We start from the raw sequence: 23912 nt of genomic DNA, 5'->3' as shown, positions 1-23912 counted from the left end.
CCACATGGCTGGATGACTTTGACAATGAGGAATTTGGAAGGAGGTAATTGTTGGCGGACATGGTTAATGTCTACCTCAGACATTTTTCAAAATGTGAAATTATTCAGCTAGGTACACTGAAAATCTTTCCTTGTGATTTTAAGAACTGGGCAGGTCCAAGACGCCGAAGCCTGAGGCATCCTCGACCACCAAGGCATCCTCCTGCCAGGCGTCTTCCACTGTCCAGGCACTCTCCACGCCACAGGCATCCTCCATCACCAAGATGCCCTTCTCCATCCAGGCCTCTTCATTTACTCTTGTGCCATTTGATTTAGCTGCTGAAAGCAGTTCTCCTCTATTTCATGTTGCTTTTTTGCAGAGTTTTTTTGCCAGTAATTATAACGCCATGTTGCTTGTGATTGCAGTGTCATTGACAAGCACAGAGAGGAGGCGGCAAACCCTCGCAGGACAGCCGCAATCCAGAACCACTGGATTAAAGACCGCGGAGTACGCAGAGAGCTTCCCGCAAGTCTCAATTCTCTTGGAGGCAAACATCGACCAGTGTATATATGGTCCGAAAGGCTTTGAAGACCATAGCTTTCAGGAGATGTGGGAGCTCTACCGACAGCACTCCAGGCAGAAGGACAGGCCAGAGAGTTTCAGCAGTGAGCAGAGTGAGCTCATCTGGAAGGCCTACAGTTCGGTGAGCAGGTGGCTACATACACCTGTCAAACATATAACGAGTGTGACAATGAAGAGATTTAGAAAATACATCAATGACAGGAAGGACCAAGTAAGTTGCAGCACATGCTTGTAAATGTAAATTGTTGCAATTACTGCTCATTTGCATTGTTGATTACTTGAAACTCACAGTCAACAACAGTTTATTGATTTGTTTAATTTTTTTATCAGGAATTGAGCTCCACTAGCCAAGACCACACGTGGCTGGATGACTCTGCTTTTTCAGGGGTGATGGATTTGGAAGGAGGTAATTGTTGGCGGACATGGTTAATGTCTACCTCAGACATCTTTCAAAATGTGAAATTATTCAGCTAGGTACACTGAAAATCTTTCCTTGTGATTTTAAGAACTGGGCAGGTCCAAGACGCCGAAGCCCGAGGCATCCTCGACCACCAAGGCATCCTCCTGCCAGGCGTCTTCCACTGTCCAGGCGCTCTCCACGCCACAGGCATCCTCCCCTGCCAAGATGCCCTCCTCCATCCAGGCCTCTTCCAGTGTCCAGTCTTCATCCACCTCACGCTCTTCCACCAAAGCGTCCAAGGCAACCTGCTCCACCCAGACATTGTCCTCCGCCAAGTCCTCTTCCTCTACCCAGCAGTCTTGCGTCTCTCGGGCACCCACCTACAGATCTTCACCCATCAAGGAGCCTCTGCCCAGCACCTCTTCTGTGGAGCCAATTCAAAGCGAATCCCCTGTAAGCGATATTCATATACATGCAAACAGATGGTAAAGAGAATGTGCATCACTCTGCAGTGATATGCTGTGTGGGCATGTATAACTATACAAGTACAACTCTTTGCATAAATGTGTATTTAAGTAATATTCTGTTGCTATGTCCCAGGTTGAGCTGGGGGGTTGGGTGCGTCTGTGGGAAAACCCCAACAGCATCCCATGAGCCGACATTTCCTGCCTCAAAGAGGACACAGAAAGAGGGATGTTCACACCCGTTCAAATCTAGAGAGACCACACTGATCAGACCGCATGTGATTTTACCCATCAGTGTCCTGGCTACATCAGGGGTTCTCTGCCAAACCCGGACCTCTTTTTATGCGGCCGTGTCTTTGTGTGGCGTCCCATTGGAGTGTGGAGATGCTCCCTGAAGTGTCCCTGAGGTGATGCGTGTGTGGGAGCATGACAGAATGTCCACCTCTACAAGTCTGACCAGAAAACTAACCCTTATAGGACTCACAAGTTTGCATCTTTAAATAATTACATTAGACAGACATCAGAAAAGGATCAGCACTTTACAAACGTATATATTACATGCCTTATAAAGCTAAGCAACAGTTTTAAAGAAAGTTTCACACAAATTCAACAAGATGCCTACAAATAAAGATCTAAAAGGTTATACCTCTTAAAACATCATATAAATCACTAACAATAGATACGCAACTCAATGAAAACTCCTAGCCAAGTTAAAATAAAATATAAATGTATAAATTCACAATAAACAATTAAAACATCAACAGTATTAAACGATGTTAAAAGATGGGGCGGGGCACTACAGTGGTGTGTGTGTGCGCACGTGTGCACAGGCTCGTGTGTGCGTGCATGCATTTTCTCCCCTTAGCTTGCAGAGGTTCATCTCTCTTTTTTCGTATTAGTCACAAAATTGGGAGTTTGGAATCGTGTCGCCATTTATGCAAATTGAAGAACTTTTGATGAGCAGTTGGAGGCTTGTGTAAATTCTAATTCTAAAGTTGCTGTGAGGAAATTTAGTGAATTACACATTCCTTCCAGAGCTTAGACATGCCATTTTAACCCCTTTGAGAGGATCTTTTCAATAGCTTCTGAGCTGTAACTTTTTCCTGCAACAAGAACTCAAAGAGTACTTTTATGGTATGGGAAAGAGTACTTTCTTTCCAATGAAGTGAGTATATGCCTTTAACGAGGCTCAAAAACAGTGTTTTTATTGTGCTTTTGAGGTGCTAATAAAATGTTAGCTTGTTACTACTTATAAACCCAGTGTGATATCAATTGAAGGAAAAAAAAGTAATAAATGAACAGCATATCTGAGCCATGAAAATTAGGCAATTGACATGCCAAATTAAATGAAAATTTAATTTGGCCTTCCTTTTTCCCCAATCAAAGAACCTTTATGAGGGTGCCATATATGTACCAAGAACCCATAAAAGTACAAAAGGATCCACATTGAAGAGAGAACTGGGTAAAACAGCACCCCCATGTTGTAATACCCTCTTATCTATCTTTCTACCAGTGATCAGGGGAGAGCGCGAACGCAGTCCCCCACTACCAGAAATTATGCAGTCGAGATTCCCACATTTGGGGAATTCGCAGGGGTCAGCACAACCGGAGTGCAATGGCTGAGCCTCGCCCTGGGTGAACCACCTTCTTGATCATGGTATCTCCCCTGCCAGGTAAGTATGAGTTGCTCTCCGAGTCAGACGGCATGTCTCTCCAGAGCAAGTGTGTTCAGTTCACGGTTTTCCATTCATATGGGCAAATCTCAGCCTACAGCGATTCTGAACAAGTACTCCCCAAAGTACTTTTGCTTTGCTGTATGTATCTGCCGTCATGTGAGCTGTACTGTTTTCATTTTGCGTGCCATCGCCCCCTTCAGGATATCCCAGAATGCCTTGCACGTCACCATTTGCAGAACCACCCAACCAGACAGGAAGAGGACTGTACATTACCAGTAACAGAATGCTGAGGGATGTTAGGACACAGAACATGAGAAAAAACACATTCAACTCTGGCTTGAAAATTTGTACGTGAAACAAACCAGTGCATACAACTGGATACCTTTACCATAATATCAAACTGACTATTAAACACTGAGCACAGGGATGCAAGATAGTTTAGAAAATACCTCAGTGGTTAATTGTATACTGCAGCGCAGATACTTAGCAGTCAGGCTGCCACAAGGTAGGATGATCAACGATGAGTTGTATATCGCCACTGGCCTGTTCTTGACCTTTTAACTTGTGGCTGCTGCCCGGCTGTGATCAAACATGGTCTATTGTCTTAGGCCCTGTTCACACCTGGTATTACAGTTTCTCCATTGGTTTGGCTCATTTCTTGAAACAGAAATGACTCAAAACAAGGACAAATCTCCAAAAACACCTTGCAATTGTTCACAACAGAATGGCATTTCTCATTGATTTCATCAAATTGCAAATGTCTTAGTACACGTCACAAGCGTCTCAGTGCATCTTTGCAAATGGTTATATACAAGTAGCCTACAGTTAGCACAATGAGCTCACATTTAGCACATTTCCCAAATAGATCTTGCTGATGTAAACCGATTAGTTGATTCTCAGTCTAATGGTTGTTCTCTCCAAAACATGTCAGCATCATTCCATTGTGTAAGACATCATATGCACAATAGTCTGTTCAATTGTCAAAATTAGTTAACAACATACCATGGGTATTGAAGAAGCATCAGATGACCATGAAGTAGATTTACAGGGTACTATTTAAGAGGAACTCTGACAGAGTGAAAGAGCTGCGGTACCAGTATGTGCATGCAAGTCAGTTATTGGTTGTCTAACATTGTAACATTACAGTAAGCAGTGCTTCCCAGTTTTTTGGGGGGGTTTCAGTATCCTCTTTACCTTCAAAATCCAGCTTTATCTGACTACAGCATTTTGCCTAAAAACTGCAACAGAAAACTGTATTCAGTATTTCTCCAAAAACTGTCAAAAGGCCTGACCTGGGCCTGTACCCCAGGTTTGGAGCCACTGGAGTAGTGGCCAGTAGTAGGCTATATTGAACTTGTGGAGGAGAACATAGAAAATTTAGATATAAACAACAGTAATAGGATTGTTCTAACTGCTCTATATGATTGATTATTTTTTACTCTGTTGTGGAGAATAATGGCATTAGAAGGAAATGAAACACCTCACATCCTCATGTTTGTCGATGAGGCTGGTTTCAACCTGGCCAAGGGCCGAAGACGTGGCCGTAACATTATTGGCCAGCGGGCCACGGTGGATGTCCCAGGCCAGCAAGGGGGCAATTCAACAATGTGTGCTGCCATATCTGAGAATGGTGTGGCCACACACATCCCCAGTTTAGGCCCATACAACACTCAAAAGCTCCTCATTTTCTTGGACCGTCTTTATACTGATCTGGTCCCAGAAAATGAGAGCGGTCTCAAAGGGTCTCACCTACCACATTATGAGATTGTGTGGGACAATGTGAATTTCCACCGTGGCCCACTCACCAGGGCCTGGTTCATTACCCATTCAAGGACGCTCATGGAGCTACTACCACCATACTCTCCTTTCCTCAATCTGGACATCACAGGGGATCAGTGTAAAGGATGTTTGAGACATTCACACCGTTTCTTCCCCCGCTGCATCGCAAGGGAAAATATCCGCTGCGATGTGGACAAATATCTATGGGCAAACAGAGAGCAGCAAGTGGATGGCCAGGAGGATGAGGATGGTGACCAGGAGAGGGAGGGTGACGACAGCGACCAGTGAAAGTCCAACTGTAGTTGTGAAACTTTATTTACAACACTGTATGCTAGATATAATTTCTTGTTTCTGTTTATATTTCATACATGTACAGAACACTGTACACATTTTCTTTTATTTGCTCTAATGTACGGAAGTTACTTTGTGTGTGTGAATAAAAATGGTTAATTTCCTTGGCAGTATGAGCACAGTGCGTGTGATGTCAAACTGGAGGCTGCTCTTACTGTAAAATCCTTTTTTCAGTTTTATACATAATTGTATTCTGTTAGCTAGACCTCTGCCATAGTGACAAAACATCTAGGCATTTTGACTTGCAGTGCTCACACAATGCCATAGGGACGATGCATTTTGGGGCACTGACTATATGAGAAAGGAATTTAGTTTTGACGCAGGGGTAAACTGTTTACCTGAAAACAGTAACTAAACTACCAACCACCTGAAAAGTAGACAAAAATGTGTCTTTTTAAATGTTCCCAGGCCTTAATTGTCATAAAAAGAAATGTTCTGGCGTTAAGTTGCTACATTGACTGCTGGCATTAAAAAACACATGAACACCATGAATCCTGTTGGTGTCCGTCTGCCCCACCCCCCTCCCACCCAAAGCTGTAAACCTAGGGGAAACACCGATAATCATTTTCATTCCTGTTTAAATCACACCTAGATGGGTTTGTGTGAAATTTATGTTAACTCTTTGCTTTAAAAATTAACAACAACATTACAACAAAACTACATTTTCTTCTGAAAATTCAGAAAATTTTTCAATAATATGCAGCCCAGGTGTATGCTTTGTTAGTTTCTTGACAGACCATTCAGATGTTGCATCTCTTCCCAAGACCAAATTGCAATAAAAAGCTCTCCTCCTGTGTCCATGAATCCATTATTATTACTTTAACATGTCTCGCTTAGTTTATCACCGTTTTCCCCCGAGTCAAACTTTTCTTTCAAAATGGCAGTTGTATTGTGTAAAGCATTTCCAAGTTCTGCTCCAAAGGTCCCCAGTGACTTTAGCACTTTAGGCACAGGTTGATTGACACAAAGTAATTGTAATAGGGAAATTGCCGAAAACATGGTATCTGCTGCAGTGGAAGAGCACCTCAGGTATCTGCAGTCTGTCCAGAACAGCACAGGTCACAACCCCTAGGGTGTAGGATACCAGTCCATCACAAGGCACACAGACAGCAGAGGCAGAAAACAATACCATTCACTGGACATGAGGTTCTCTCCTGTAGCATGGAGACCGCTGCTGAATTAACAGTGCTAACTGGCTCTGATGCTGATTTGACTGTACCAAACTATTTCTGCTGCAGGCCCCTGCACAAGCTTTTCTGACAGCGAGATCATGCTTGCGCATCACACTTTGTTTCCACGAAGATCACTGCAGCCATCTTGTGGCTGAACTGTGGAATTGCATGTAATGTCAGACAAACCACCAAACCCACTTACAGAACATTTAGGAAGCCGTATGGCTTGCCTCTGTACGTAATTACATTGGACATCAGTACAGGAAACAGTGCTTTACAAACCTGAATGTTAAAACTAAGCTACAATTTTAAATTGTAAAATTAAATTAAATTCAGACAAATTCAACAGTAGACACCGACAAAATCAACTCAAGACTAAACAATTTAAAAGGTTATACCCTTTAAAATATAATATAGATCACTAACAATAGATACAAAACTCAATGAAAACTCCCAGCCAAGTTAATAAGTACAACATAAATGTACAAGTTCACAATAAACACTTAATCAAAACATCAACAGGAGTAAACGATGTTCTGCAAAACATCAAGTACACGGTCTCTATTATAAAGTCCGCAGTTAAACGGAACTGTAATCAAACTCCCCATGCCTCCGACCACAATCTACTTTTCAACCACAATTTTCCCCAGTAGGGGGTGCACCGTTCCTGGAGATACTGCAATACCAGGTCGATGCGTGGAGTGGACGGAGCAAGCCCCTATTCCATCTCCCTGTTCCAAAAATCAATTTAATATATGGTCCCCAGATAGGGGACGTATCAGATATTAAACTGATAAGAACAGATACTACACTTGATCTTAGCCAAAAGGCCGAGAAGCGATAAAAAAAACAGCCCATGCCCAGACTCAGATGAACGTCCGACAAAATAAGCCCCTTGACGGGAGTGCTGTGTACCAGCATTACGGAGTGACAGAAACACCAAACCCAGCTTCAAACGCGCTCGTTTACGCACAACTCAAATATTCAAATACATAGGCCGCCCATATCGAAAAGGCACTACGAATCGGAGCTCGCGTACCCCAGAATGCAACGCGGATTCAGAACCTCTCACTCTGGCCACCAAACGTCATCAGTGAGAATACATTTTGGCAGCTAACTCCGAATACTCCGCAACCTTAGACGTTTGCCCTGACTACGACAAAGACTGGCTGAACACAAGCAACCGGGGCTCTTTTAATAAAGCGCTCATGCGGCGATCCTTGTCCGATGACTGCCATTCTACGTATACACAATACGGAAGTATCCCTCGGTGTTCTCGTAATACATAGAGTTAGTACCAAGATACTCGTACAGGTCAATTTTAGTCAGTTCCAGCTGTCCCTCTCTGCTTTCCTATGCCGTTCACTGCAGAGAAAATACACGCGTGTGCACACCTCCTCCCACAGAGTGGGGATTTCTCCACAGTGCCGGAGGTGGCCGACCTCCTCAGCCAAACTCTCACTACATGCACGCGCAGGACCGCCGACTCTCGTGCCTGCGCCGGCACGCTGGCTGCACCTGCGACGCGCGGTGTCACGCTCTCTATGCAGACCCACGTGTTGTAATGCTGATCGATCACGTGAGCCGTCTCACATTCATCATCGCACAGTTCATCTGCGTAGACAAGGGCGAAGATTTGCTGTCAATGTTGGTCGGGACCAAATCAGCCCAGAAACCCCCTGCCTCCCCAAACACACACGACGTTACAACCGTCCATACCTAAATCTACGCACTTCTACTTCACCCGTACAACAGAGTGAAATGTTCGCTGGTACTTCTTGAAAACACCCCTAAAACGTTACACACTTCCACACGTTAACCCACTGACTGCAAACTCACCACAGCCCATTAAGTTACACCCGGGATACCTAACGCGAACCAAGCTTTTGTTTGACCACGCTAAAAGTCGGTAGCTGGTCCGGCATATCACCGTCACCGCCACTATACCAGCCCCTGCAACCAAACACACCTCAAAGACGAAGTAGATTCGGTCAATAAACCGCTGTCTACCCAAATGCATGCGTTTATTTTTTGCTAGATTATTACAAATAAACACGCAGTCAGTTGACAGACATATCGCTCTAACAATATGGCCGAAGGGCGGCACGTTTCACTCTCCCGGGATCTAATCGCCAAGGGCCCAACGGAAAGATGCCTACTTGTTAAAAATAGGAATTTGACATGTTAACATTTAAAATAAAAAACACAACACCAGCCCTACTGCTCATCTAAGATCTTTGTCAGGAATGTGCAGATTTATTGCGAGTCGCACGAGGCCCAGAGGCTGCGCTTCGCCTACTAGGCCGATATTGAATGTCTGCGCGAATTCGGCTACAATTTAATTCCCAAGCTAATAGTAAAAAAAAAATGCAAATTTTACTTCTTACAGACAGCTACAATTTCCAGACAACCTTGTCTGGCTACCGAACCATTTCGTTTGAGAAGTTTATCGTTCTGTGGATTTGAAGTTTGTACCGTACCAAGGAGCGCAACAAGAAACACTTCGCAGGACACTTTTATCGCTCCAGAAAAAACCACCAAAAATCCCAAAACAACACCTTAACCAGCAAAAAGACTCCTAAAATCTTACCTCGCTCGAGGTGGCCAGACACCGGTGCTCACTCGACAGCGACCGCGGTCCAGCGTAACCTTCCGGGGCCTGCCGGCATTTCGCATTTCAGCGTGATTGATTGAGGCCGACTCAGACATGGATTCGTCCACCTGCTGTCCACCAAATTATTCGAGCTTACAAAGGACACAAACGAGTTTGATGCAACATAAAATGCTATTATATATATATATATATATATATATATATATATATATATATATAAACCTTCCGAAATTGGCGACCAAGAGAAAGGTGCGGTCGAGCGCGGGAAGGAGGAAGTACTGTAGGTCTGGTCAATCGATCTTTTTGCAGCTGACGTCACATTCGCTATATCCGCAGTGTATTGTGGGTCGAATCGCCATTTTGGGTGTATACAACTCTTGAGCGAGCATTTGCATGCGGCATTATCTTTGGTAAGGTGTTAGGACCCTCGTAACGTGTGAAAGGCTGTCATACTAAATCACATGATAGAGATGGCAGAAAGGTGGACCACAACATGAGATTTTTTCAGTTTCCCACTTGGAAAAGAGGATACGGACAGCAGGTAGAGCAGGTGTTGTTATATTTGTGCTGTATAAATTACTTTGGGCTGGGCTAAAAGGAAAAGATTCTAGCTGAGGGGGGGGGACATCTTATACAAAGCCACCCTGCCACAGAATGCCCCCCCCTTGTCTAACTCTGGCTGGGAAAATCCTACATGAATCAAACTTGCACCAGATACTGATATTTACTCCTTATTTGTTCTGTATAAATTACTTTGGGCTGGGCTAAAAGGAAAAGATTCTAGCTGGGCGGGCATCTTAGAGCAAGCCACCCTGCCGCAGAATGCCCCCCCTGTCTAACTCTGGCTGGGGAAAACCTACATATGAATGAAAATATGGAAAGGCACGTTAGTCCCTGGACACACACTACAAAAAACCTGTATATCAGAAATAAGAACATAAGAACTATACAAACGAGAGGAGGCCATTCGGCCCATCAAGCTCGCTTGGGGAGAACTAAACTAATAGCTCAGAGTCGTTAAAATCTTATCTAGCTCTGATTTAAAGGAACCCAAGGATTCAGCTTGCACTACATTATCAGGAAGGCTATTCCATACTCTGACTACACGCTGCGTAAAGAAGTGCTTCCTTAAATCCAGCTTGAAATGTTCTCCCGCTAATTTCCACCTATGGCCACGATTTCGTGTATTTAAACTAATGCTGAAGTAACTATTTGGTTGAACAGCATCCAAACCTGTTAGAATCTTATATACCTGGATCATGTCCCCCCTCAATCTCCTTTGCTTGAGACTGAACAGATTTAGCTCAAGTAACCGTTCCTCGTATGACATTCCTCTAAGACCAGGAATCATTTTTGTGGCCCTACGCTGCACCTTTTCTAAGGCCACAATGTCCTTTTTAAGATATGGTGACCAAACCTGCACACAATATTCTAGGTGAGGTCTCACCAAGGAATTGTATAATCTTAGCATTACCTCCCTTGACTTAAACTCCACACACCTGGAGATATACCCCAACATCCTATTGGCCTTTTTTATTGCTTCCCCACACTGGCGAGAATGGGACATGGAAGCATCAACATACACACCAAGGTCTTTCTCATGATCAGCTACCTTTATTTCAGTGACACCCATGAAATACCTGTACTTTATATTTCTGCTCCCTAGATGGAGTACCTTACATTTATCGACGTTAAATTTCATCTGCCAGGTATCAGCCCAGTCACTAATTAAATCAAGATCCCGCTGTAGCTGCTGAGCCACTAATTCAGTATCTGCTACACCACCCACCTTGGTGTCATCTGCAAATTTCACCAGTTTACTGTATATATTGGTATCCATATCATTTATGTAAATTAGGAACAATAGTGGTCCTAAAATCGAACCCTGCGGTACCCCACTATGAACGCAAGCCCACTGTGACATTGTGCCTCTTATAACTACTCGCTGTTTCCTATCTGTTAACCAGTTATCAATCCAGGTCGCTACGGTACCTAAAATACCAGTCGCTTTGAGTTTAAGTAGGAGCCTCTTGTGGGGGACAACATCAAAAGCCTTTTGGAAATCTAAGCAGATGACATCATAGGCCTTCTTATCATCAACTTCCTGAGTAGCTTCCTCAAAAAACTCCAACAGATTTGTTAAACAGGATCTACCTCTTCTAAATCCATGCTGGCTATCCCGCAAAATGTTATTGGAGTCCAGGTAATCTATCATTTTCTCTTTGATTATAGCCTCCATAACTTTACCAGTTATACAAGTTAGACTGATTGGCCTATAGTTAGACAAATTACTTCTATCCCCTTTTTTGAAAATAGGCGTTATGAAGGCGTGCTTCCAATCAGAAGGTACCACACCTTCAGATAAGGAAATACATGGAAATGTCACTAAAATGACAAAAACTGACTCTAAATGTATCTGTGTGATGCAAAATAACAAATAAGACAGAAATGTAGTAATGAGTGAAGATGAAATTGGGGTAATATGATCATATTTTTTAGTTTTGGTGAGGACTCTGGCTGCTGCATTCTGGACCAGCTGGAGTTTATTTAATGACCTGGATGAGCTGGAGAATAAGACGTTACAGCAATCGAGCCTGGAGGTAATAAACGCATGAACCAATTTCTCTGTATCTTGAAAGGAGACCGTGTTTCTTAACTTGGCAATATTGCGCAGGTGAAAGTAGGCGGTACGGATAATGATTGAAGCATGTGCTTCGAACAAAAGATCAGAGTCTAAAATAACACCAAGGTTTTTAACAACAGTGCTTGGTGTCATAGGTAGTCCCTCCAGATTGACTGTGATGTCCGATAGTTTACTTCTGGTGGCTTTAGTGCCAGTAAAAAGAACCTCAGTCTTGTCTAGGTTCAGCTGGAGGAAGTTGTCTGAGATCCACTTTTTGATATGCATTAAACGTTCTTCCATTCTCTGAAGTTGCTATCTATCTTCTGGTTTAGCCGATATATATAATTGTGTATCATCTGCAAAGCAATGAAAGCTAATTCCATACTTACGAATAACTAAGCCTAAGGGTAACATGTATAGTGAAAATAGTAGGGGAGCTTGAACTGAACCTTGTGGCACTGTATCTGACCTTGACATGTTCTGAGGAATCACTATTTAGATTTACATACTGATAGCGGTCTGACAGGTAAGACTACCTCCACCTCCCCATTTCCCTCACGTTCGCCGCTTCATACCCCCACTGTGAACAGGTGGGTCTGTGACCAGCGCCCTCGTGGCTGCAGGACCGGATGGCTGTTTGTCTATGCTGGACTACCTCCACATCCCCATTTCCCTCACCTGTTGCAAGTTGTGCCTTTTCATGTTTTAAGGTGAAGTGACCATGTGCTTATATTGCTGAGGTGCTTTTTTTGGTTCCTACAATGTCCTCCCCACTGGAGTACAGTCTGGGGGCTGTTTTTTTATTCTCCTCCTCTCTCCTCATGTTATTCTGTCTACCCCCTACTGTGATGTTTGTGTATATGTATGGTCGGGTTGATGGCCAGTTTTTTCGCTGGTACTTGTGACATAGTGTATTGCAATAGCAATAAAGGGTTCTCATCATCATCGATTAGAGATTGGTCTATAGTTTATCATTTCAAAGGGATCCAAGTTTGGTTTCTTCAACAGAGGTTTAACTACTGCTAGTTTAAGAGATTTTGGTAGATGGCCGATGCTGATTGAGGAGTTAACTATTGCTAGTAGTGGTTCAATCAATGCCGGAAGCATCTCTTTGAATAATTTTGTTGGAACAGGGTCTAGCAAACAAGTAGATGAATTTGAAGATAAAATTAAGGACATCAGTTCTGACTGGTTAACCCGGGTAAATGCTTCAAATAGGGTGGCTGCAGCATTAGCACACGCCGTGTCGAGGCCAGAGAATGAAGTTATCAGAGTATTCAAAATGTTCTGTCTAATTGAGAATATTTTTTGGTAAAAAAATTTCATAAAGTTGTCACTGAAAAATAACGCGGGCACACTTTGAGCAGTGGCCTGGTTAGTCAGCTTGGACACCATAGTAAATAGGAATCTAGGATTATTTTTGTTTATTTCAATTAGTTGTGATAGATACTCTGATTTAGCAGCACTAAGAGCCTTTTTGTAGCTACCCATAGCCTCTTTCCATGCTAGTTCGAACACCACTAGTTTAGTTTGACACCACTTACGTTCTAATTTCCGTGTCTCCTGTTTTAAATTACGCAAGTGGTCATTATACCAAGGAGCAGTTTTATTCACCCTGGTCTTTATTATTTTTAATGGAGCAATTTTCCCTAGGGTGGAATTAAGCATAGATGCTAAATACTCTGTAATGCTATCAAGCTCAGCAGGATTCCACATTAGTTTGATTGAAAACGATAGCTCAGGGAGATTATTGATAAAGTTACTCGCTGTATTTGACATGATTGTACGTTTAGTCGGGGGGCTAATATTTTGAGCAAGGTAAATATTGAACGTAATAAGATGATGGTCAGAGATAATACTGGACTGAGGCAGTAGAGTCACATTATCAATATCAAGACCAAACGATAGGATTAAATTCAGGGTATGGCCGCAGTTCTGAGGCAGGGATCATGTTCGTTGTCTACCTGAATATTAAAATCCCCCACGATTATTGCTCTCTCAGTTGGAGTAACTAGGTCTGAAAGGAATTCTGCAAATTTGACGTCAAATGTTAAATATTCAAATGTCAAAATTAAATCAGATGAATAATTGCATTTAACATTGTAGAGCTCCCAACATTGCGCCCCAAAATCTTTTGATAGTCTTCAGATTTCATGATGCCTTGCACACAGTCAAGGAATCCAGTGCCAAAGGCAGCAAAACCTCCACCATGTTTGACTGTAGGTACTGTGTTCTTTTCTTCGTAGGCCTCATTCCATTTTCTGTAAACAGTAGAATGATGAGCTTTACCACAAAGCTCTACCTTCATCTCATCTGTCCATAAGATGTTCTCCCAGAAGGCTTCCTCAAGTACATTCTGGCAAACTCCAATCTGGCTTTTTTATGTTTCTGTGTCAACAGTGGGGTACTGGGTCTCCTGCCATAGTGTTTCAGTTCGTTCAGATGTAGACGGATAGTTCGAGCTGACACTGTTGCACCCTGAGTCTGCAGAACAGCTTGAATTTGTTTAGAAATTGATTGGAGCTGTTTATCCACCATTACGACTATCCTTCATTGCAGTCTTTTATCAATTTTACTCTTCAGTGCCACATCTGGGGAGATTAGCTACAGTACCATGTACAGTACCAAAGAAAACTTCTTGATTATGTTGCGCACAGTGGACAAAGGAACATGAAGATCTCTAGAGATGGACTTGTAGCCTTGAGATTGTTAATATTTTTCCACAATTATTGTTCTCAAGTCCTCAGACAATCCTTAAACCTCAAAGTAGTTGTTTATTATGCCTTTTTACATTCGAACCTTAAGTTATCATTCACAACCTCCTGTAATTCATCACAAATGTAACGGTAACTTTTTCATTAAAACGTTACAGTAATGCTTTTCTTCTCGACAATGCTTGTCTGTCGCTTTCAGTCGCCAGAAGGGACTGATTTATTTGAAAGATATTTTTGATACTTTGTTGAATCGATTATGCTGAAAATTTTCTTTACTGTCGTCGTATGATATAATACGGCATTTAATTTCATACTCTGCACCATCACGCTTGGAAATGATCTGACATCCACAGACCAAAAGTCACCAAAATTTCATGACTCACTCTAAACCCCGTTTGTGCATTACAGCTAACAAGTCGTATTGCAAGTCGTCACGCCAAAAGGAAAAGACTCTGGAGTGGGGGGGGGGCATTTTATAGCAAGCCACCCTGCTACAGAATGCCCCCCCCCCGCCTTGTATAACTCTGGCTAGGAAAATCCTACATGCATCAAACTTGCACCAGTTACTCATATTTATTACTTATTTGTGCTGCATAAATTACTTTGGGGGGGCGGCATGGTGGTGCAGTGGTTAGCACTGTTGCCACACACCACTGGGATCCGCGTTCGAGTCTCCGCCTGGGTCACATGTGTGTGGAGTTTGCATGTTCTCCCCATGTCGTCGTGGGGTTTCCTCCGGGTACTTCAGTTTCCCCCCACAGTCCAAAAACATGCTGACGCTAATTGGAGTTGCTAAATTGCCCATAGGAGTGCATGCGTGAGTGACTGGTGTGTGAGTGTGCCCTGCGATGGGGTGGCCCCCCATCCTGGGTTGTTCCCTGCCTCGTGCCCATTGCTTCCGGGATAGGCTCCGGACCCCCCGCGACCCAGTAGGATAAGTGGTTTGGAAAATGGATGGATGGATGGGAAGTTGATCAACTGCCATTATATCACAGAAATATTTTTACACAGTTCATATTTTCATATTTTTATGATTTCATATTTTACTTATTTCTTTTACATTTTTTGTTTGTTTGTTTTACATTTTGTTCCATATTGCTGAAGCAAATCTGGCAAATAAATAAATAAATCACTTCAAAGTTTTTCTGACAAATTTTGAAATCTGTGCCTACTGTAACACCTGAACTGATGTGTACACCAAACTATACAATTTAAAGTGTGGTATTATAGTTTCTTGCATGTCCATGATTAAGTAGAATACATTACACAATACATTTTTACTAAAGGAAACTATGTGACATTAACAGGAAAATTGGTGTGATTTATTCGATTAAATTATAATGTGGACATTTTAGATCTATGTAATAGGCCTGCGCCATAAAATGGATTTTATTTGATTTTGACAATTTCGCATCAAATTAATTATCTGTCTCGCGATAGGTAAAGTTTGACACTTTTAGAATGGAACCAATAATATTATCCTGTACCAAATCAAGAGGCGTCACCTATTCTGTATGCAAAAGTTAAACTTTGCTGATACACTACAAACTGAACAGAAGAATAGTTGTAATGGATCCCACCGTCTTTAACATTGTTGCCTATAAGAGGCACAACAAATATCCGAAGGGCTTTTCAAAGGCCGAAAAAAAGGAGCTAAGACATAAAGCTTCAGGCTTTATTTTTGATGGTGCGTTAAAGTAATATCGACGTATCATCTTGTAGATGATTAACACGGTGTTAGTTAATGAAGAAAAAAAAACACGTTGCATAGCCATATGAACATCGACATGACATGGAAAACCGTGTATTTTATTACCAGTAGTACATATGTTGGATGTCACTTTCCCATGTTTAATTATTTTTTGGGGTATTTTTCCATTGAGCTTGCTTTACTATAATTAACAGTAACAGAGCCTCTTCTGTAATGGTTGCACATGTTATTCCTTCAGTTTGATCAATTTAATTTGAAAGCAGATAAAATATGGGATCCTAATAACATACTGTATAAACTATTTTTTTATCTTCATCAGTTGCTACTGAATATTAAACAAATGTTGATGGAATCATGTATTAATCTTAAAACAGGAGATGTGTTGTACAAGGTCAGTGGAACCAAAGGGGAAAAACAAAGTTAAAGTGGTTTGTGGAGCTGAAGAGGCCAATTTGATTTTCACAGAATTCCACCCAGTGCTGTGGGAGCTCACACAGGCCAGAGAAAAACCAGGGATGCAATTGCTAAAAGTTTTTCTTGGCCTGGTATGACTGCTGACATCAACAAATGGGTAAATAACCAAAGAAAGCTGCTTTGATTATTTGTTACAGTCTGTCCCATATTTTCACCATGTTCAAAATTTTGACCGGCACTGTGGAGCTGATAAAGTTAAGTTTTAATTATATATTTTTCATACAGGTTTCAGAATGTGTAGCCTGCCAAGCTGCACCGCGTATTATTAAACAGGAGGTGAAGTACACTCCTATAAAGGTAGCAGTCTTTTAAAATTTTAAATATAATTGACTTGTTGTGTAGGCCAGAAACAAAACATCTAAATATTTGAAGTGTTAAATGAGTGTCACATAATAACTGTTATTTTTAAGGTTACACACCCATTTAAATTGGTGGGAATGGATCTAATAGGGTAATTGACAATCACCAAAGGGGGTATAAGTACATCTGCGTTATGGTGGACTACCTGACCAAATGGCCACAAGCTTACCCCTTAACCTCAAAGCGGGTAGAAGAAGCAGCAGAGTGTATCCTCTGTTTCTTCTGTCAGTTTGAGGCTCCAAAAAGAATCCTCAATGATCAGAGGAAAGAATTTGTTCATTTGGTAAGTATTTATGTGTAAATAATATAAAATTACCAACTCATTACAACATTTCTGTCTTATTTGTTATTTTGCATCACACAGATACATTTAGAGTCAGTTTTTGTCATTTTAGTGACATTTCCATGTATTTCTGATATACAGGTATTTTGTAGTGTGTGTCCAGGGACTAATGTGCCTTTCCATATTTTCATTCATATGTAGGTTTTCCCCAGCCAGAGTTAGACAGGGGGGGCATTCTGCGGCAGGGTGGCTTGCTCTAAGATGCCCGCCCAGCTAGAATCTTTTCCTTTTAGCCCAGCCCAAAGTAATTTATACAGAACAAATAAGGAGTAAATATCAGTATCTGGTGCAAGTTTGATTCATGTTGGATTTTCCCAGCCAGAGTTAAACAAGGGGGGGGGGCATTCTGTGGCAGGGTGGCTTTGTATAAGATGTCCCCCCAGCTAGAATCTTTTCCTTTTAGCCCAGCCCAAAGTAATTTATACAGAACAAATAAGGAGTAAATATCAGTATCTGGTGCAAGTTTGATTCATGTAGGATTTTCCCAGCCAGAGTTAGACAAGGGGGGGGCATTCTGTGGCAGGGTGGCTTTGTATAAGATGTCCCCCCCCCTCAGCTAGAATCTTTTCCTTTTAGCCCAGCCCAAAGTAATTTATACAGCACAAATATAACAACACCTGCTCTACCTGCTGTCCGTATCCTCTTTTCCAAGTGGGAAACTGAAAAAATCTCATGTTGTGGTCCACCTTTCTGCCATCTCTATCATGTGATTTAGTATGACAGCCTTTCACACGTTACGAGGGTCCTAACACCTTACCAAAGATAATGCCGCATGCAAATGCTCGCTCAAGAGTTGTATACACCCAAAATGGCGATTCGACCCACAATACACTGCGGATATAGCGAATGTGACGTCAGCTGCAAAAAGATCGATTGACCAGACCTACAGTACTTCCTCCTTCCCGCGCTCGACCGCACCTTTCTCTTGGTCGCCAATTTCGGAAGGTTTATATATATATATATATATATATATATATATATATATATAATAGCATTTTATGTTGCATCAAACTCGTTTGTGTCCTTTGTAAGCTCGAATAATTTGGTGGACAGCAGGTGGACGAATCCATGTCTGAGTCGGCCTCAATCAATCACGCTGAAATGCGAAATGCCGGCAGGCCCCGGAAGGTTACGCTGGACCGCGGTCGCTGTCGAGTGAGCACCGGTGTCTGGCCACCTCGAGCGAGGTAAGATTTTAGGAGTCTTTTTGCTGGTTAAGGTGTTGTTTTGGGATTTTTGGTGGTTTTTTCTGGAGCGATAAAAGTGTCCTGCGAAGTGTTTCTTGTTGCGCTCCTTGGTACGGTACAAACTTCAAATCCACAGAACGATAAACTTCTCAAACGAAATGGTTCGGTAGCCAGACAAGGTTGTCTGGAAATTGTAGCTGTCTGTAAGAAGTAAAATTTGCATTTTTTTTTTACTATTAGCTTGGGAATTAAATTGTAGCCGAATTCGCGCAGACATTCAATATCGGCCTAGTAGGCGAAGCGCAGCCTCTGGGCCTCGTGCGACTCGCAATAAATCTGCACATTCCTGACAAAGATCTTAGATGAGCAGTAGGGCTGGTGTTGTGTTTTTTATTTTAAATGTTAACATGTCAAATTCCTATTTTTAACAAGTAGGCATCTTTCCGTTGGGCCCTTGGCGATTAGATCCCGGGAGAGTGAAACGTGCCGCCCTTCGGCCATATTGTTAGAGCGATATGTCTGTCAACTGACTGCGTGTTTATTTGTAATAATCTAGCAAAAAATAAACGCATGCATTTGGGTAGACAGCGGTTTATTGACCGAATCTACTTCGTCTTTGAGGTGTGTTTGGTTGCAGGGGCTGGTATAGTGGCGGTGACGGTGATATGCCGGACCAGCTACCGACTTTTAGCGTGGTCAAACAAAAGCTTGGTTCGCGTTAGGTATCCCGGGTGTAACTTAATGGGCTGTGGTGAGTTTGCAGTCAGTGGGTTAACGTGTGGAAGTGTGTAACGTTTTAGGGGTGTTTTCAAGAAGTACCAGCGAACATTTCACTCTGTTGTACGGGTGAAGTAGAAGTGCGTAGATTTAGGTATGGACGGTTGTAACGTCGTGTGTGTTTGGGGAGGCAGGGGGTTTCTGGGCTGATTTGGTCCCGACCAACATTGACAGCAAATCTTCGCCCTTGTCTACGCAGATGAACTGTGCGATGATGAATGTGAGACGGCTCACGTGATCGATCAGCATTACAACACGTGGGTCTGCATAGAGAGCGTGACACCGCGCGTCGCAGGTGCAGCCAGCGTGCCGGCGCAGGCACGAGAGTCGGCGGTCCTGCGCGTGCATGTAGTGAGAGTTTGGCTGAGGAGGTCGGCCACCTCCGGCACTGTGGAGAAATCCCCACTCTGTGGGAGGAGGTGTGCACACGCGTGTATTTTCTCTGCAGTGAACGGCATAGGAAAGCAGAGAGGGACAGCTGGAACTGACTAAAATTGACCTGTACGAGTATCTTGGTACTAACTCTATGTATTACGAGAACACCGAGGGATACTTCCGTATTGTGTATACGTAGAATGGCAGTCATCGGACAAGGATCGCCGCATGAGCGCTTTATTAAAAGAGCCCCGGTTGCTTGTGTTCAGCCAGTCTTTGTCGTAGTCAGGGCAAACGTCTAAGGTTGCGGAGTATTCGGAGTTAGCTGCCAAAATGTATTCTCACTGATGACGTTTGGTGGCCAGAGTGAGAGGTTCTGAATCCGCGTTGCATTCTGGGGTACGCGAGCTCCGATTCGTAGTGCCTTTTCGATATGGGCGGCCTATGTATTTGAATATTTGAGTTGTGCGTAAACGAGCGCGTTTGAAGCTGGGTTTGGTGTTTCTGTCACTCCGTAATGCTGGTACACAGCACTCCCGTCAAGGGGCTTATTTTGTCGGACGTTCATCTGAGTCTGGGCATGGGCTGTTTTTTTTATCGCTTCTCGGCCTTTTGGCTAAGATCAAGTGTAGTATCTGTTCTTATCAGTTTAATATCTGATACGTCCCCTATCTGGGGACCATATATTAAATTGATTTTTGGAACAGGGAGATGGAATAGGGGCTTGCTCCGTCCACTCCACGCATCGACCTGGTATTGCAGTATCTCCAGGAACGGTGCACCCCCTACTGGGGAAAATTGTGGTTGAAAAGTAGATTGTGGTCGGAGGCATGGGGAGTTTGATTACAGTTCCGTTTAACTGCGGACTTTATAATAGAGACCGTGTACTTGATGTTTTGCAGAACATCGTTTACTCCTGTTGATGTTTTGATTAAGTGTTTATTGTGAACTTGTACATTTATGTTGTACTTATTAACTTGGCTGGGAGTTTTCATTGAGTTTTGTATCTATTGTTAGTGATCTATATTATATTTTAAAGGGTATAACCTTTTAAATTGTTTAGTCTTGAGTTGATTTTGTCGGTGTCTACTGTTGAATTTGTCTGAATTTAATTTAATTTTACAATTTAAAATTGTAGCTTAGTTTTAACATTCAGGTTTGTAAAGCACTGTTTCCTGTACTGATGTCCAATGTAAGTTCTGTAAGTGGGTTTGGTGGTTTGTCTGACATTACATGCAATTCCACAGTTCAGCCACAAGATGGCTGCAGTGATCTTCGTGGAAACAAAGTGTGATGCGCAAGCATGATCTCGCTGTCAGAAAAGCTTGCGCAGGGGCCTGCAGCAGAAATAGTTTGGTACAGTCAAATCAGCATCAGAGCCAGTTAGCACTGTTAATTCAGCAGCGGTCTCCATGCTACAGGAGAGAACCTCATGTCCAGTGAATGGTATTGTTTTCTGCCTCTGCTGTCTGTGTGCCTTGTGATGGACTGGTATCCTACACCCTAGGGGTTGTGACCTGTGCTGTTCTGGACAGACTGCAGATACCTGAGGTGCTCTTCCACTGCAGCAGATACCATGTTTTCGGCAATTTCCCTATTACAATTACTTTGTGTCAATCAACCTGTGCCTAAAGTGCTAAAGTCACTGGGGACCTTTGGAGCAGAACTTGGAAATGCTTTACACAATACAACTGCCATTTTGAAAGAAAAGTTTGACTCGGGGGAAAACGGTGATAAACTAAGCGAGACATGTTAAAGTAATAATAATGGATTCATGGACACAGGAGGAGAGCTTTTTATTGCAATTTGGTCTTGGGAAGAGATGCAACATCTGAATGGTCTGTCAAGAAACTAACAAAGCATACACCTGGGCTGCATATTATTGAAAAATTTTCTGAATTTTCAGAAGAAAATGTAGTTTTGTTGTAATGTTGTTGTTAATTTTTAAAGCAAAGAGTTAACATAAATTTCACACAAACCCATCTAGGTGTGATTTAAACAGGAATGAAAATGATTATCGGTGTTTCCCCTAGGTTTACAGCTTTGGGTGGGAGGGGGGTGGGGCAGACGGACACCAACAGGATTCATGGTGTTCATGTGTTTTTTAATGCCAGCAGTCAATGTAGCAACTTAACGCCAGAACATTTCTTTTTATGACAATTAAGGCCTGGGAACATTTAAAAAGACACATTTTTGTCAACTTTTCAGGTGGTTGGTAGTTTAGTTACTGTTTTCAGGTAAACAGTTTACCCCTGCGTCAAAACTAAATTCCTTTCTCATATAGTCAGTGCCCCAAAATGCATCGTCCCTATGGCATTGTGTGAGCACTGCAAGTCAAAATGCCTAGATGTTTTGTCACTATGGCAGAGGTCTAGCTAACAGAATACAATTATGTATAAAACTGAAAAAAGGATTTTACAGTAAGAGCAGCCTCCAGTTTGACATCACACGCACTGTGCTCATACTGCCAAGGAAATTAACCATTTTTATTCACACACACAAAGTAACTTCCGTACATTAGAGCAAATAAAAGAAAATGTGTACAGTGTTCTGTACATGTATGAAATATAAACAGAAACAAGAAATTATATCTAGCATACAGTGTTGTAAATAAAGTTTCACAACTACAGTTGGACTTTCACTGGTCGCTGTCGTCACCCTCCCTCTCCTGGTCACCATCCTCATCCTCCTGGCCATCCACTTGCTGCTCTCTGTTTGCCCATAGATATTTGTCCACATCGCAGCGGATATTTTCCCTTGCGATGCAGCGGGGGAAGAAACGGTGTGAATGTCTCAAACATCCTTTACATTGATCCCCTGTGATGTCCAGATTGAGGAAAGGAGAGTATGGTGGTAGTAGCTCCATGAGCGTCCTTGAATGGGTAATGAACCAGGCCCTGGTGAGTGGGCCACGGTGGAAATTCACATTGTCCCACACAATCTCATAATGTGGTAGGTGAGACCCTTTGAGACCGCTCTCATTTTCTGGGACCAGATCAGTATAAAGACGGTCCAAGAAAATGAGGAGCTTTTGAGTGTTGTATGGGCCTAAACTGGGGATGTGTGTGGCCACACCATTCTCAGATATGGCAGCACACATTGTTGAATTGCCCCCTTGCTGGCCTGGGACATCCACCGTGGCCCGCTGGCCAATAATGTTACGGCCACGTCTTCGGCCCTTGGCCAGGTTGAAACCAGCCTCATCGACAAACATGAGGATGTGAGGTGTTTCATTTCCTTCTAATGCCATTATTCTCCACAACAGAGTAAAAAATAATCAATCATATAGAGCAGTTAGAACAATCCTATTACTGTTGTTTATATCTAAATTTTCTATGTTCTCCTCCACAAGTTCAATATAGCCTACTACTGGCCACTACTCCAGTGGCTCCAAACCTGGGGTACAGGCCCAGGTCAGGCCTTTTGACAGTTTTTGGAGAAATACTGAATACAGTTTTCTGTTGCAGTTTTTAGGCAAAATGCTGTAGTCAGATAAAGCTGGATTTTGAAGGTAAAGAGGATACTGAAACCCCCCCCAAAAAACTGGGAAGCACTGCTTACTGTAATGTTACAATGTTAGACAACCAATAACTGACTTGCATGCACATACTGGTACCGCAGCTCTTTCACTCTGTCAGAGTTCCTCTTAAATAGTACCCTGTAAATCTACTTCATGGTCATCTGATGCTTCTTCAATACCCATGGTATGTTGTTAACTAATTTTGACAATTGAACAGACTATTGTGCATATGATGTCTTACACAATGGAATGATGCTGACATGTTTTGGAGAGAACAACCATTAGACTGAGAATCAACTAATCGGTTTACATCAGCAAGATCTATTTGGGAAATGTGCTAAATGTGAGCTCATTGTGCTAACTGTAGGCTACTTGTATATAACCATTTGCAAAGATGCACTGAGACGCTTGTGACGTGTACTAAGACATTTGCAATTTGATGAAATCAATGAGAAATGCCATTCTGTTGTGAACAATTGCAAGGTGTTTTTGGAGATTTGTCCTTGTTTTGAGTCATTTCTGTTTCAAGAAATGAGCCAAACCAATGGAGAAACTGTAATACCAGGTGTGAACAGGGCCTAAGACAATAGACCATGTTTGATCACAGCCGGGCAGCAGCCACAAGTTAAAAGGTCAAGAACAGGCCAGTGGCGATATACAACTCATCGTTGATCATCCTACCTTGTGGCAGCCTGACTGCTAAGTATCTGCGCTGCAGTATACAATTAACCACTGAGGTATTTTCTAAACTATCTTGCATCCCTGTGCTCAGTGTTTAATAGTCAGTTTGATATTATGGTAAAGGTATCCA

The 23912-nt window shown here is 42.5% G+C and overlaps 1 long non-coding RNA gene and 3 other non-coding genes across 5 annotated transcripts; 1 reads left to right on the top strand and 3 right to left on the bottom strand.

Annotated features, from left to right (window-relative positions):
* Positions 1 to 874: 874 nt before the first annotated feature.
* LOC125715616 (uncharacterized) lies at positions 875 to 9174 on the bottom strand. Of its 2 annotated transcripts, none has more exons than XR_007384127.1 (2): positions 8994 to 9174; positions 875 to 1412 (listed from the first exon to the last, which is right to left on the bottom strand). It is a non-coding gene; the product is annotated as an uncharacterized LOC125715616 (long non-coding RNA). The 2 variants fall into 2 exon arrangements; XR_007384128.1 differs by having other exon boundaries at positions 875 to 1385.
* Positions 2943 to 3106, bottom strand: LOC125716097 (U1 spliceosomal RNA). Its single transcript, XR_007384256.1, has one exon. It is a non-coding gene; the product is annotated as a U1 spliceosomal RNA (small nuclear RNA).
* On the bottom strand, positions 7055 to 7245 carry LOC125716108 (U2 spliceosomal RNA). The gene has a single exon (XR_007384266.1). It is a non-coding gene; the product is annotated as a U2 spliceosomal RNA (small nuclear RNA).
* An 11003-nt stretch (positions 9175 to 20177) lies between the features above and the next one.
* On the top strand, positions 20178 to 20368 carry LOC125716107 (U2 spliceosomal RNA). The gene has a single exon (XR_007384265.1). It is a non-coding gene; the product is annotated as a U2 spliceosomal RNA (small nuclear RNA).
* Positions 20369 to 23912: the final 3544 nt, after the last annotated feature.

This window comes from Brienomyrus brachyistius, chromosome 20 (assembly GCF_023856365.1).
Source record: "Brienomyrus brachyistius isolate T26 chromosome 20, BBRACH_0.4, whole genome shotgun sequence".
Lineage (NCBI taxonomy): Eukaryota > Metazoa > Chordata > Actinopteri > Osteoglossiformes > Mormyridae > Brienomyrus > Brienomyrus brachyistius.
The sequence above is the reverse complement of the archived record's forward strand: the minus strand, read 5'-3'. Positions and strand labels throughout refer to the sequence as shown.